Raw genomic sequence first — 14763 nt, 5'->3', positions numbered from 1 at the left:
AAAAAGAAAAAAACAAAAACATTAACACAGCAAAGCAAAATGGTTGAGAAATGAAAAGGTCCACAATTTACAAATGAACTGTATACAAAGTGACAGTGCCATAAAGAATAACTATAAGATAAATCCTATAGACAAAGCTCACACTCCATTAACCCCCCAAACAAAACATATCCACCAGCACAATTAATACAATAATTAAAATAGAATTACCGGTTTCAATTCTATTAATAGATACATCATAAAATCAATTAACCCATAAACAATAAATAGTAGCCCTACGCGAGGAAAAAACAGAGAGCCAATATATTACAAGCGTCAATTTAACCATAAACTCTCAACTACACAAACCTGCTTTATCCTCACCACATACAGCAAGCATTAACGGATCACGACTCTTCCGCGGATCGACTCATTCGTGGATAGAACATTTCACTTTCCAATCAAACTGGAATAAACGCTAAAAACAAAACTTAACTAAATTTAGCAAACAAAGGCGCTCTGTCTTTTCCTGGCGTTCACAAACACAACCTCTCTCTGTCAAGGGCACACCGTCACCATCCAGCAGCCGGCTTTTAAAACAGCACGTCAATTAAGACAGCTCATTTATCCAATAGACTCCGGACAGAACATATTGCGCTCATTGGTTTCAATAAAGTCGTCATAATACCAGGACCAACAGGTAGAATCCCAAACTAATATAATAAGTAAGCACCGTTTACATATATATATATATATATATATATATATATATATATATATATATATATATATATTGTGAGCTTGGAGCTCTGTTTCGGGGTGGTAACCTAATGAAGGACCAGACAAGAGGCAGGAAATGAAGTCTAAGTGAGGGTTTATTTACAATGAAAAAACACAACTTTCCAGGGGGTTGCCAGAAAATAAAAACCTAGCCCACTCACCGGGCCCTAGTCTTAACTACTTCAGGTCCCTAGTCTTAACAGTTGGGCAAGGCTAGCCCTCACCCAACTCAAATACAAAAACACCACCACACACACTCTGGGGTGATAAGAGTTCAGTCACTTGTAAGTCTCCTGGCCTGCAATTCCACCACTCGCCACCAGGAGGACTCCCAGGTTGGTTTTCCTTTCTGACCTTTGCAATTGTATTATCCCTGCTCAGAGTTTCCAGGGTCCACCGATGATCGAGAGTGCCCCCTGCAGGTAAGTCCCGGGCAAGAAGGATGAAGTAATCCCAGCATGTTATGAAGTAAAAATAAAGAAAATAACAAGGCTTGTTTTCTCCACAGCCAACGCAAAATACCACAAACTTGTTCCAGCCAACAACTAAAAAATAAAAGACTCGAACTTAACTGTGTTGACTCTCTTTCAAACAGTCCATTACTCGTGGTTCCAACACACAGTTATTTGTTGCAGGGATTTTCCATCTCCGCGTGTCCTGGTGATCCTTTTGAATAATACCCAGTCCTTAAACAAGCACGATTTGCGCAACGCGCTACTTACTATGAAATAGTACAGTCTCTGGTGCCAGCGTTATTTTACAAGCGGGTTATTTCCTGAACCCTGCACTCCAAGTTCAGTGAACACGCTTTTTAGAAAAATATCAACACACTCCACGCTTGTGTTACCGCAGGAATAAAACCGTCTTTGGCTGCTGACTTTACTCACAGCTCCCAGCGTAAAAATATACGACACAGGTCTCCTTCTAAAATCCCAACCACACTCCCGTTGAAAATATTAAAAGTTCAATTTAACTACCTTGCTGCCCCGTAGTTGTCTTCCCGTGTCCATAGTTTGTTTCGCTGGTATCCTCCACAGTATTCCGTTTATTCCTGGTCTGATGTTTTATTTCAAACGAGACCCACGCTCCTGGTCACGTTGTTTACTTTTTAAACACTTGTTTCTGCACACAAAGAATAACGCTCTCTCCCGCACCGACTGCCCTGTTGCTGTTCAGTCTTTTTGTACCTCGCTATTCACCGCCTTAAATAATGCTCCCCTTCCCCCTTCCAGCTGCTATTAATTAACCCCTTTAGCCATCCCAGAAGTGGAGCCCTACGACAGCTACTCTGTGAGGTAATTTAAAGATGTATCACCAAATTCTTTGTGATAAATTGCCCTGTAGCAATGCAACTATAGAACCTCACACTTCTATGTTGCATTACTACTTACTCCTGTACATTTATCACAATATATATAGTAATGAACCGCTGCACTGGAAGTGAAACAAGACTAAGGGGACCAGATAGGATTCCAAATGTGCTCCTTTTAATGACTGCACTAAATAAATCCCTGTTTGGGCTGGGGTTCATGCCAAATCATTAAATAAAAATAACTCCCTTGTTCTCTCTGTTCTTCCTCTTCTCTTTCTTTCCTCCCACTCTCAGTAAGTTTAACCAATAGGAGAGTGAAATATCTGCCAAGTTTTACACAATGAGAAAGTGAAAGATCTGACAGCTGTCCAATTATTCGTGAGCAGAGGCGAGGTGCTAATATGCCGGGTAAGCACTGAATTTCGCCAACTGTTATTGAGAAAAATAATGCATTTCAGTATTTAGAATTTAATCGCCTCATAGTCTGAACAGATTCTATTCTTTGAGCTTGTCTGCATACAACATGCCTTTTAAACCCGGGCTAATTCTGGTCGCTCTTCTTTGCACTCTTTCTAGAGCAGCAATATCCTTTTTGTAATGAGGTGACCAGAACTGAACACAATATCCTAGGTGAGGTCTTACTAATGCATTGTAAAGTTTTAAAATTACTTCCCTTGATTTAAATTCAACACTTTTCACAATATATCCGAGCATCTTGTTGGTACTGCACGCAGGCAATAAAAATGTGCATTATAAATATCATATGGGAGATACTGAAATTGAAGAAGGAATCTATGAAAAAGACCTAAGAGTTTATGTTGACTCAGAAATGTCTTCATCTAGACAGAAGCTATAAAAAAAGCCAACAAGATGCTCGGATATATTGTGAAATGTGTTGAATTTAAATCAAGGGAAGGTACCAAAGGGCCCAGTATGTCCATTGCAATGTGTTCAAAGGGGGTGGAAATAATCAACAGTGGGACCAAAGGGGCGGGGCGCACTCAACCCAGCGCTACTCGCTGGCAGTCTGGGCATGTGGCTACATATTTCGACACATCATTATGAAGTCCTACCCAATAAAATCGAGCCGATATTCATTCCCTTGTTTTGTCAGCTCTGAGGTGCCCCGCAAAAGGGATATCATGCACCAGCCTAATGACCTCGGTCCGACAATACGGGGGAACCAATAATAGTGTTACAGGCTGTGGAAATACTAGTGCCCCAGCGCCTTCAACATCCGGACCTGTCCCCAAGTGTGCACTAGTGAGGGGTCATTGTTTTGGCCCCACACTACGTCCGCGCTTGAGTGCCACATGTCCGGTATATTGAGAGGGGCGGGAGTAACATCTGCCCTTGATGGCCCAGTAACCTCGCCCTCTCGGTCACACTGCATTCCGACCCCCTTTGACTGGCATTTGTTACCATTGGAGCATTCTCCCACCAGACCCCAGCCTTGTCTCATTAATGCTACTTACCATTTTCATATCTGTCTGTCTGTATTTGTTTTTCTTGGACAAAAAAGGGGATAAAACATTTCAGTTGAAAGGGAAAAATATTACTAATTATTTCCCTTTCTTTTCTGCCATGTTTACGTATGCGGTCGAGACTGCCATTAATTTCAACAATTCTTTATAGTTTGGCCAGTCTCATCCCAGAATTATTGGGTGTAGTAGCCTTTCCGCCACACCAGCTACTAGGTGACGTTTTATCAGTCCTACTGATAAGTATGCTTTGACTGTGGGGTATGTCGCTGTGTCTCCATGGATACAGGAGATAGCCACCTGACCTTGTGGCTGCCACGACATACTGCCCAAGAGAGCTGTCCAAATTAAGGGCTGCTCACACCCTGTGTCCACTGATGTGTGAGTTTTCACATTTCCCAAATCCACATTAACAATAGAAGGCCCCTCCCGACCATTTTCTCCTCGCTTATCCGCTTCTGATGCCCAATTGCACGTCACCACGTCACACTCCATCACAGATGGGCATGACCTGGTCTTGTATTCTGTGTGTTGGCATCTAAAACAGGTAGTGGGGAAGGAGGGAGCAGAGGTTAAATATCTGTCCCATTGCTGGTATGGCAACGGGGCAGGGGCAGCAACTCTACACCAGCTAGGTGTCAACCTTGGCCTCCATGGAGGGGAGGCAAGGTTGCCCATTGGGGTCAGCGGTCCAGAAGGTCTCGGACCCGGTCCTGGTGATGGTGGAGCAGATGGAGGAGGTGGTGCTCGGCTGCTCTGTTTTGCTGGAGCGGAGAGTATGCCGGTCTGGGTAGAAACCAGGGAGTCTTCGAAGTCCTCAGTGAGTTTCAATGCCTTTTCCAGGATGTCAGGGTTGTGGCACCGTATCCATGCTTGTGTTTCGGCACCAACCACATGGCAAAACTGCTCAACCACAAAAGCCTCTTTAATCTGTAGGCTTGTTTTCTGGGCGGGGTTGAGCCAGTGCACCATGTGATCACCCAGGTTTTGTGTAACAACCCTGGGGCGTGTATCCGGGGACCTCATGTACTCCCAGTGTGTTTCCCCTGTGATGTTCAAATGGCACAGAATGGCTTGCTTTACCAGGTTGTACTGAGTGGCTTCGGCATCAGTCATGGCCTGGTAGGCTGCCTGAGCCTCCCCGATCAGGCAGGATCCCAGCTTGGGCTATGATGCGGTGGTAGCCAGCTGCTCAAAAGCAACCAGGTAAGCCTCTGGGTCATCCTCCGCCGTCATCTTTTGCGCCCTCGCCTTTGGGGCTGTCATCACAGGTCCTGCTGGTGCCGTGGACAGTAGCGCCAGTCTGATCCTCTAGATCAGTGCCATGTACCGCTCCTCACTCTCTTCGCGACCTCCCGTCTGTTGTCCAGCGCCTCCAGCAGCGCTGCAAGTGATGCGTGATCCATCCCGTGTTCTGACACCACGTGTGGCAAAGTGGTTCACAGAATGCAGGTGCAGGTGATCAGTACTCAGACAAACGACGATAATCCAGGTGCAATTGAGTTTTAATTGTATAATCCAATGCCTGATGGCTAACAGCAGTAAACAATAACTATGTTAATGAAGCAATACAGTGGCGTGTATTGCTTATTTATAATCCGCGGGTTTGCCCCGAAATAATAACATCCCGTTTCAGTTCATCCACACGTAACACATACACAAACACCAACACCAGTCCACAGTGCGTGCTCTAGTGCTTGTGGTGAATACAGTTCTTTAATGACAACAAAAGTGCAGTGTTGTTGATCCGGGTTTAGTGCTGGCCTTTGGCGACAGCTCCGGATCGTGTTAGCCATCCTAAACAAAACACTCATGTTTCACAGCACAGGTTCTCCTTCTGGTCATTTAACGTAACCATTCACAAAGGAACAGGTCACATCACTACGTCCCCTTTTTATAACATCACCCATGACCCCTTGGTCAACGAGTGCATCCGCTCCTTCAATCCGCGGATGCCATGCCGTTTCCCATCCGGGTCATTGGTTTCGTGTACCATAGCTCTGCCCACTTTCTAGATGGCCGATTTCCACCTAACCCTTGGAATAAACTGTCGTGCCATTTAGTGCAGGGTATTCTGTTCCCTTTATGCAGCTGCCTCACAGGAAGGGAGGGAGATCTAACACCAAGAATCATTCGATCTCGGTCACACTTGTTTTCAGTTAGCCATGAAATAAGGAATCCACCCAAAAAATGATCATGAAATTGATTTAACAAATTGCAAGTGATTAGGGATGTGATCAGCCCATAGAAGACTGGACACCACATTTATTCAAGCCTTTAGCCTTCTGGCTCCTCAGCCTGACATTGCTCATCTTCCATCAATCCTACTGCTTCTACCTCAGACTGTCACTCAACACGATGCCTTCTTGACATTTCTTACAATGAATATCCACAAATAACCTGACAGAGAACAAACAATGAAATAAGGAGAAGGACTCAGAGTGCTTTTTTGTAGGGTGCTTAATTTGCATGTTTGCAAACTAGACAGAGATCATCTGTAAATTTCCATGTGAGATTTAACTTTTGTTGATAACAATCAATTGGTAACTCATTGGTTATGAATATATACTGTTTTTTTTTTAAATACTAATCAAACAAAGTTTGTTACTTAACTTTTGTTCACGATTGTACCTGATAAAGTAAATGACCCAAAGTAAAGTAACTCTGGGAATAGAAGTTGCTGTGCTATTCATTTGCATTTCTCATGTCAAAACCGGAGCTGAAATTGAAGGCCGACCTGGGAAATGTTGCATGCGGGGAACTGTTTTATTCAACACCTGTTGTAGGCAATTAAATGACTCCAATAATACCCAAACCTTACAGCTGTAGTGTTATTTTTTTGCTGCCAATTAGCAAAGCCACATAGGCCTGGACCAAATCAAAACTTTGACCCACCATTAATTACAAACCCAGCATTAATGCCGGGTTCTCTCTGGGGTAGAAGGAATAACCTTCTGATAAACAAAAAAAACGCCATCGATACCTGATTTGTAAATTGGGATTAGCAGGTGGTTCAAAGTTTCAATTTGGTCCAGACCATAGTCCCCCTGTTGCATTTTAATGTAGGGCTATATTGTCTATAGATACAAAGGTATATGTGCATTTACCTGCATAAACACAAGTGCAAAGGAGCACACGGTTTTAACTCCATCAAGTGAAGAAAAGAAGTCAAATTTTTAACAAAATACACTGTAAATGTTATAGAAAGAGTCTTGCCATGTAAAGTGAAGAAAACAAACAGGCAATCCAAGACAGACGACACCATTAGAGAAAATAGGCAAAAACAGGAAAATGGTGGAGGAAATAATTGGGGTGAAATTGGCCCCCACCGTTTACCCCAATGGTTTCGTTCATTACTTTCTCCATGGTGCCTACTAACTTACATTTTTGTGTTTTTTTTACTTCTTTAGCAACACATTTATCACAGCTGACTTACAGGTGGTAAAGAGTCTCTTTGCCTCCCTCCTCACCCCACTCTCTCTGTCTTGCTTTATCTAAGCAACCGAATGGCTCCTCCCTTCCCCCATTCTCTCCCTCTTCCATCTCCATATACGTCCATCCCCACTCCCACTCTCTGTTACATCCCCATAAAACTCCATCTCTCCCTCCATCTTTCTATCCACCTCTCTGTCTTTCACAGAATGGAAAAGCAACTGGGGTCTTCCTGAGTCAGACCAGATTAGCTGAGCATATCAGTGGGAAAGAAGCATCAAGAGGGAGTGGTCTTACTGGACTAACTTGAATTCTTTGGTCTTTCTCTTTCCAGCATCCAACAAAGAGCTTGGGTCCACTTGACAGCTACATCAACACAGACAGGCTTCCCACGTTCCAAGCTGACAATGGCAAGTACTGGTGCAGTGTGCCTCATTTATCAGGCAAGAACAACATTGAGGTTGAAAGTCCCATTATTGAAGAGTGGTGCAAGTTCAAGGTGCTTTATGCCTCTGAAGGGAAGATCCTGCTTCAGGACAAGCAAGGCATGTACCTCAGTAGAATTAACTGGGGAGGCGTTGGTGGGATTGACTCCATTATGGCAAGCAAGGCTGAGCCTGACATGTTTTGTGAATTCGAGGTCTTCATCGACAGTGGACACTGTCTAGAGTCTCCCGCGGTTTTAGTAAGATGAACGTAGAGGCTGCCAAAACTGCTCCAGATGAATTCTGTAGTTTTGCCATCAGTAGTGGAGAACCAACAGGACCAACACCAGTAAGATGATTTTCACTCTTTTAACCCATATTCTGATGTGATTTATATGTGCATAGGGGCCCACATTTGTCTCATCCACAGTATCTAAATACACTAAACAAAGTCAGAATAGCGCTCTCTTATTGCAAGAAAGTGTGTCTACTTGCCATATGTTCTACTCTACAGGACAAGAGTTCTAAAGAAGAGGAACTCGGCACTGTAGACATTTTGTGTTCCAGTCCAGGATATGCCATTGCCCACTGTGACAGTGAGTTCCCAGGGTGGTGCTGCACAATTGGCTGCCAGGGGGTTGGGTGGCTGGCTCAGGAAGCCTTCACTCACCATACATACACTGTGCAGCCCATGCATTTTCTATAGCTTATATTTACGTAAAAAAAAACAAAAGTTAAGGGACAAACACCAATGAACATATTTCTAAAAAAAATAAATTAAAGGAATTTCATACAAATCAGGCTTTTCAAGAATTTAGTAAATGTAATCAATTTGGGAAATAAGTCATAAAGCTGTTTGCCAATTTGTATTTCAGTTTAATTTGGCAAACAAAATAAAAAATGAAGAATGTGTAATTCTTTTCACCCTTTTTTATCCAATTTGGAATTGGCAACTGAAATGGACTGGGCTCACCGCAATGACACACTGTTCAGAGGGTTCAAACGCCCTGAACCTGCAGGCACCTGGGAGGCTGCAGGAGTTACTTGTGCAAGGTGAACCAAGGAAACCCTAGCCGGCTTAAACCCTCCCAATTCTGAAAAGCACTCTGCCAATTCTGCACCACCCACTGGGATTTCCCAATTAAAACCTACAATGGCATAGATTTTGAAACAAGCTTACTGTCCACATTTTGCAATCAGAGTAGGGGCTTTACCAGATATGCCTCTCATGAGCCCCAAATAAACTATTTTTCATCACGAGAAGCATTGAGGCTTCTTTATTTCTAAAAGTTCCCTGGCTGTGTATTTGCGATTCTTCCTAAATATATGGAGGCACTTTTTTAAACAGAGGATTGTGAGGGTCTGGAATCAACTCCCCAGTAATGTTGTTGAAGGTGACACCCTGGGATCCTTCATGAAGCTGCTTGATGAGATTCTGGGATCAATAAGCTACTAACAACCAAACGAGGAAGATGGGCTGAATGGCCTCCTCTCGTTTGTAAACTTTCTTATATTCTTATGTTCTTATGTATTACGCATGCTGACAAAGCATGAGACGCAATGTTGGTAAGGGAGATATAATACCCTCATCTGTAGAATTGCCAAACGGTCACTTTGATTGCTTTACTTTTGTAGTTTTTTTATTTATCCATTTTATTATTTTGAATAATTAGAAAGGAGTTCACTGCAAGCCTGACATCCCTCCCCCACCACTCTGCACTTTTGGCTGCTTACGCAAGAGAAACGTTAAAGTTATCGTGGATGTCAAAGTGTTTGTTTTATTCAAGCATGTCATACATCATACATCTATGCAACTGAAATGTTTTAAATAAATGAGCAATTGAACAGAAATAGTTTTTTATACAAACATATTATGTAAGTGCAACTACAGAGAACTAATATTTATGACTAAAATGTATACTTTTATTTTCAAGAGGCATTACAAGGTCTCCTGTATGCCTGGGGGGATAAATCCAAAGTTCTGGTAATTTTCGCAGAGTCATTTGAATGTCATTTAGCCCAATTTTTTACTTTGTCAGCACATTTTAGACTCATGGAGGGGGGTACAACTTTGAGGGCTCGGCATTTATAGAAGTATTTTTGGTAATGAAAATATATATGGTAAAAACAGATCTCTTCAAAATCGCTTTCTCTACTACATACACTTGAAATGGTGACAGTTGCTCCCTGCCTCACAGAGAAATCCCCCGCAAACCAGAAATTCCACCGTAGTTTACATTCATGATTGAAATGAACACTACTAATAATAGGAATATTAAAAAAAAAAAAAACATAAATTGGCTATAAAAGTTATCCAAGAAACTTTTGCACTCAGTCAAATGTCAGCTACCTTTTGAATCAGCGCTGTTTCTGGAATGAAGGTGTTCCCTTCGAAAGAGTCTGCTTGCCTGGTCCTTGTTTTACATTGACATCTTCGGCCACCCGAATGCACAACCAAGCACAGTTCTTATGGGCCGAGCAATCTCCCAAGGCCCGCCTCTCAGCCACTCAGAGAGAGGGAAAGCCCACACACCCTCTTCCCCACCTCTCCGTGTCATCACCATGACTGACAGGCAGATCCTACGAGACTGCTGCCTCTTCCTGCAGTACCACGCATGTGCCAGATAGTCAGTCCAGATCTCCCCTGTTACACATCCTCCCCCTCAGAATGGCACCACTGGAACATTCGAAAATCCTACAACCCCATGTCTTCTCGAGAGAAAAAATCTGCATTTTGATGCAGTTTCCCTGCTCGCTGGACTACCCTGTAGGCATAGGGCTGCAGGGCCAAGCACCACTGCGTGATTCTGGCATTGTTATCTTTCATCCGGTGAAGCCATGCTAAGGGGGCATGATCCGTAATCAGGGTGAAGTGTCGCCCCAGGAGGTAGTACTGACTCGACTGCCCATTTTACTGCGAGACACTCCTTCTCGATGGTGCTATAATTTTTCTCGCGAGAAAGGATCTTCCTGCTGATGTAGAGGACTGGGTGCTCACTTCCCCGCACCTCCTGAGACAACACTGCCCCGAGACTTGTCTCTGACGCATCCATCTGCAGGGTGAACCTCCTACTAAAATCAGGACTGCATAGCACTAACTTGCTACACAGCCTTCGCTTCAAAGCAAGAAAGGCTCTCTGGCACAGCTCCATCCACTGAATCGTATTTGGGGCAGCCTTTCCGGGTGAGGTCTGTCAAGGGAGCAGCGAGCGTGGCGAAGCTCAGGATGAACTTCCTATAATAACCCGCTAGTCCCAAGAAAGAGCGCACCTGGGTTTTGGGCATAGTGACCGGCCAATCAGCCAAGGCAATCAGCAATCAGCTTAGCAATCAGTGGTCTGATCTTGCCTCTCCCTACTCGATACCCCAAATACGCTGACTCACTCTTCCCAATGGCACATTTTTTTGGGTTAGCTTTGAGCCCTGCCTCCCGCAAGGATTGCAGTACTGCCGTTACTTTACCCAGATGACTCGGCCAGTCCTCACTGTGGATAACCACGTCATTTATGTAAGCAGCGGCGTACTGCTGATGGGGCCGCAAAATGCGATCCATCACTCACTGGAAAGTGGCTGGTGCTCCGTGCAACCCAAAGGGCATGGTCCTAAATTGGTACAACCCGAAGGGAGTCGAAAACGCCATCCTCTCTCTGGATTCCAGGGTCAGGGGCATCTGCCAGTACCCCTTCGTTAAATCCAGTGTCATCATAAAATGAGCTGTGCCAAGACGCTCCAGCAACTCATCTACATGGGGCATGGGGTAAGCGTCAAACTTCAACTTTTCATTGACTCGCCTGAAGTCAATGCAAAATCGAGTTGACTCGTCCGGCTTATCCACTAAAACAATCGGACTGTTCCAGTCACTTTGGGACTCCTCTATTACACCCAGTCTAAGCATCTCATCAGTCTCCGCCTTTACTACCTGCCTTTTGCACTCAGGTATGCAGTACGGCCTCTGGCGAACTGGCGCCCCCGGCTTAACTTCAATGTGATGGTTTGCTATTCGAGTCTACCCCGGGACGGGAGAAAACACATCAGGAAACTCCGCCACCAGCGCCCGAGCCTGACATTTCTGTGTTGGTGTCAGATTATCTGCAATCTGTACTGATCCTTTTTTCGCCAACACAGAAAGATCAGGTCCCAGGTCTGTGACGTCATCTGCTTGCGCCACTAACAAAGCCTCCTGTTGCAATCAAGGCTTCAACAGGTTTACATGATAAATGTGCTTCGGCTCCGTCGCTCCAGCTGGCAGATCTCATAACCACCGTCCCAACCCGGCGTGTAACCTCAAAAGGTCTTTGCCACTTCGCCAGAAGTTTGGACTCAGAGCTGGGTAACAATAGAAGCACTTTATCCCCCGGCTGAAACATGCGTAACTGGGCCCACATGTTATATTGGGTCTCCTGTCTGTGCTGAGCCTGCTGCAAATTGTCATGTGCCCATTTTCCCCCAGACTCAAGATGTTTGTGCCGGTCCAACACATACCGGACAGTATTGGTCAAATTGACCTGCTGCTCCTCCCACACCTCTCTGACCAGATCGAGCACACCCTGGGGTCTCCGCCCATACAGCAGCTGGAATGGTGAAATCCGCTCCACAAGACCGTCAGTCTGGGGGTGAAATACCGAGGTCCTAATGGTCTTAATCCCCAAAAGTTTACATGTTCCGCGGATTAGCCAGGACATAAAGTTGGTGCCTTGGTTGGTCAGTATTTCCTTGGGGATCCCCACCCGGGAGAAAACCTTTACGAGCTTGTTAGCAACAGATTTAGCAGACACAGATCGGAGGGGAATGGCCTCTGTATAATGCGTAGCATAATCCAAAATGACCAATAGGTGTGTGTATCCTGCCACAATCCTTTCTAGCGGTCCCACTTTTTCTATTCCAGTACGCTCAAATGTAGCTTCCTCTAAGGGCAATGACACCAGTGGTGCTCATGGGACGGCTCTAGGGCTAGCTTTCTGACATTCCACACAGCATTCACAAAAACGCCTGACGTCACCATCCAGCCCAGCCAATAGAACCGTGTCACGAGCCTTGCTTTGGTCTTGTCCCTTCCCAAATGACCAGAGAGGGGAATAGTGTAAGCAAGCTGCAGCAAATCCTCCTTAAAGGGCTGAGGAATGAGCAACTGGTGACGCACCTCCCCCGTCTGGGGTAATTTTTCAACACAGTACAAAACGTCTTGATTAATTTCAAAGTGAGGGTACATGGCAGGGTGTCTGGGCTTGTCCACATGACCATTAACCACAGCTGCTTGGTCAAAGAGCCTGCTCAGCATGTCGTCACACCCTTGCTCACGTCGGAAGTCACGGGAACGAGCTAAAAAATCAGCTCCCATGGCTTCCAACTCGGGATCAGGTCGGTCCTGAGCGGAGGCAGCCGAGCCAGACCCCTGGGCAGGCTCCGCAGCCTCCCCCCCAGACTGTTCACAAAGTGCCCCCACCTGAAACATCTCAGGCCAAGAACACATCGCCTAAAGCACCCACTGCTATATTTCAGCACATTCAACTGAATGCTCTCATAATTCTAAAACATAGTGTAGATCCCTTTTAGCAATGCATTCAATACATGTGAGATAAAAATAATTGAATAAATCCTTACCCTTCAATACAAAGAAGTGCAGAGTAAATAAAAGAACAGAACTGTCTTCAAGAAGCAGATGAAACTGAGTTCAATCAGCTTAAATGTGTAAGTCTGCAGAAAATGGACCACTTTACCCTGCCAGGTATGATTGTGTTACTCCATTATGATTACTTAGGGGTTTTATAGGTTTTTCTCCTTGTTGTAAAACATGAGAAGCCTCAATTAAATCCAATCATTAATCTGTTTAGACAGTTCTTAACTTTTTTACAAATAATAGTTTTCAAAAAGATCCGGCCAACTTTTCTGAATTAAGTGGAGTCATATACCAATAAATTCAAGACTTCATATTTGTCCAACTCTGAAACATGATCTCATACCCTGTTTTTCTTGACCCCCTCCTTTATCTGAATAGTTAGGTGAATTAAGGTTCACAAGATCCTGGTTTATAATGTAATATAAAAAATACTACTGTTATATGCGCATGCAAACACTATTTCTTATATGTGTTACTGTATATATGAGAGATGTTTTTAATATGTGACATCATCTATAATTGATTATATTTTGCTAAATTAAAAGTATGTGTTTCTCTTAACCTCATATTGTGTTTCAATATGTTTTAATGAGTCAGTTTTGATTCCATATAGTAATGTCTAACAGAGTATTTGACAAAAGATTGCCTCATACAGTAGTCAGGTCAATTAGTTTAATTAACTTTAAGTGGTAATAATAGTCTTGTATGTACCAGGCTCTGACCTTTATCTGACTTCGAGAGTCTGCTTGTGCAAGCAGATTTCCACAGTCCCGTTTTTTAAAGCTAATGTCCGTGATTAATGTGAAACATCATTCCAAGCACTTTTTCAGATATATGGCCTATTAATGTCTGTTATGCTATAATTTTGCATATTGTTTCAAGATAGATTTTTTTATCTGTGTTAAACCATTAATTCCATAAACCTTAAATTCCAAATCCATGACTTGCAGTTTTACTGAAGTGGAATGTGAAAAAGGTCCCCTACTTTCTTTCATAGCCCTTATATCTTGATAAGAGAAAGAGGCCCCCTTCTCAATGCTAGGCAGCAGTTTCTATCAAAGAACCATTTCACACAGACTCTAATCTAATTCCACTAATAATATTGTTAGTTGTCATAAAGAAATATTCTTAAACAATAATACAGTGGATTAATAACAAGGTACATTATAGTATATTATTACAAACTAACACAAAGAACATAGCATAATACCTTTATATTATGTAATTTGATGGCTATTATAATGTCTAAAGGACTTTTTATTTAGTTGGAGAAAGAAACTGAACCAATCCTTAAACTGATTAAATTGAATGCTGTTCCGGCTTCTTCAGTCCTCTATCACTACAGTAAAGTCATGAACAAGCAATAACACTCGTCAGTTTTCTTATTAGACCAAACTACTTAAAACATATTCCTATGAAATCAAATAGATCTTTTTAGTTTCAAATATCATTCTGTCTAAAAAAGGGTTCATCATTTATTTTTACTAATTTGCAATACCTGGCCTTTGTGTCTAATTTCTATTTCCTTGACCATTATAACCTACAAACAGTGTCAGTTAGCACTGAACCTCTTTTAACCCTTTGCGGTTCATTGTCGGACCTGGTCCGACATTGCAATTATTCCTATCCGGTCCATTGTCGGACCCTGTCCGACATCATCAAAAAAACACAAAAAATGGGTTTCTAGTCGTTTTTTCTCCGGAAAAAGCTGAGAAAACTATTCAATGGCCGAGTGGG

The sequence above is a fragment of the Acipenser ruthenus genome, chromosome 7 (assembly GCF_902713425.1).
Source record: "Acipenser ruthenus chromosome 7, fAciRut3.2 maternal haplotype, whole genome shotgun sequence".
In the NCBI taxonomy this organism is placed as follows: domain Eukaryota; kingdom Metazoa; phylum Chordata; class Actinopteri; order Acipenseriformes; family Acipenseridae; genus Acipenser; species Acipenser ruthenus.
This window is presented reverse-complemented; position numbering follows the sequence as displayed.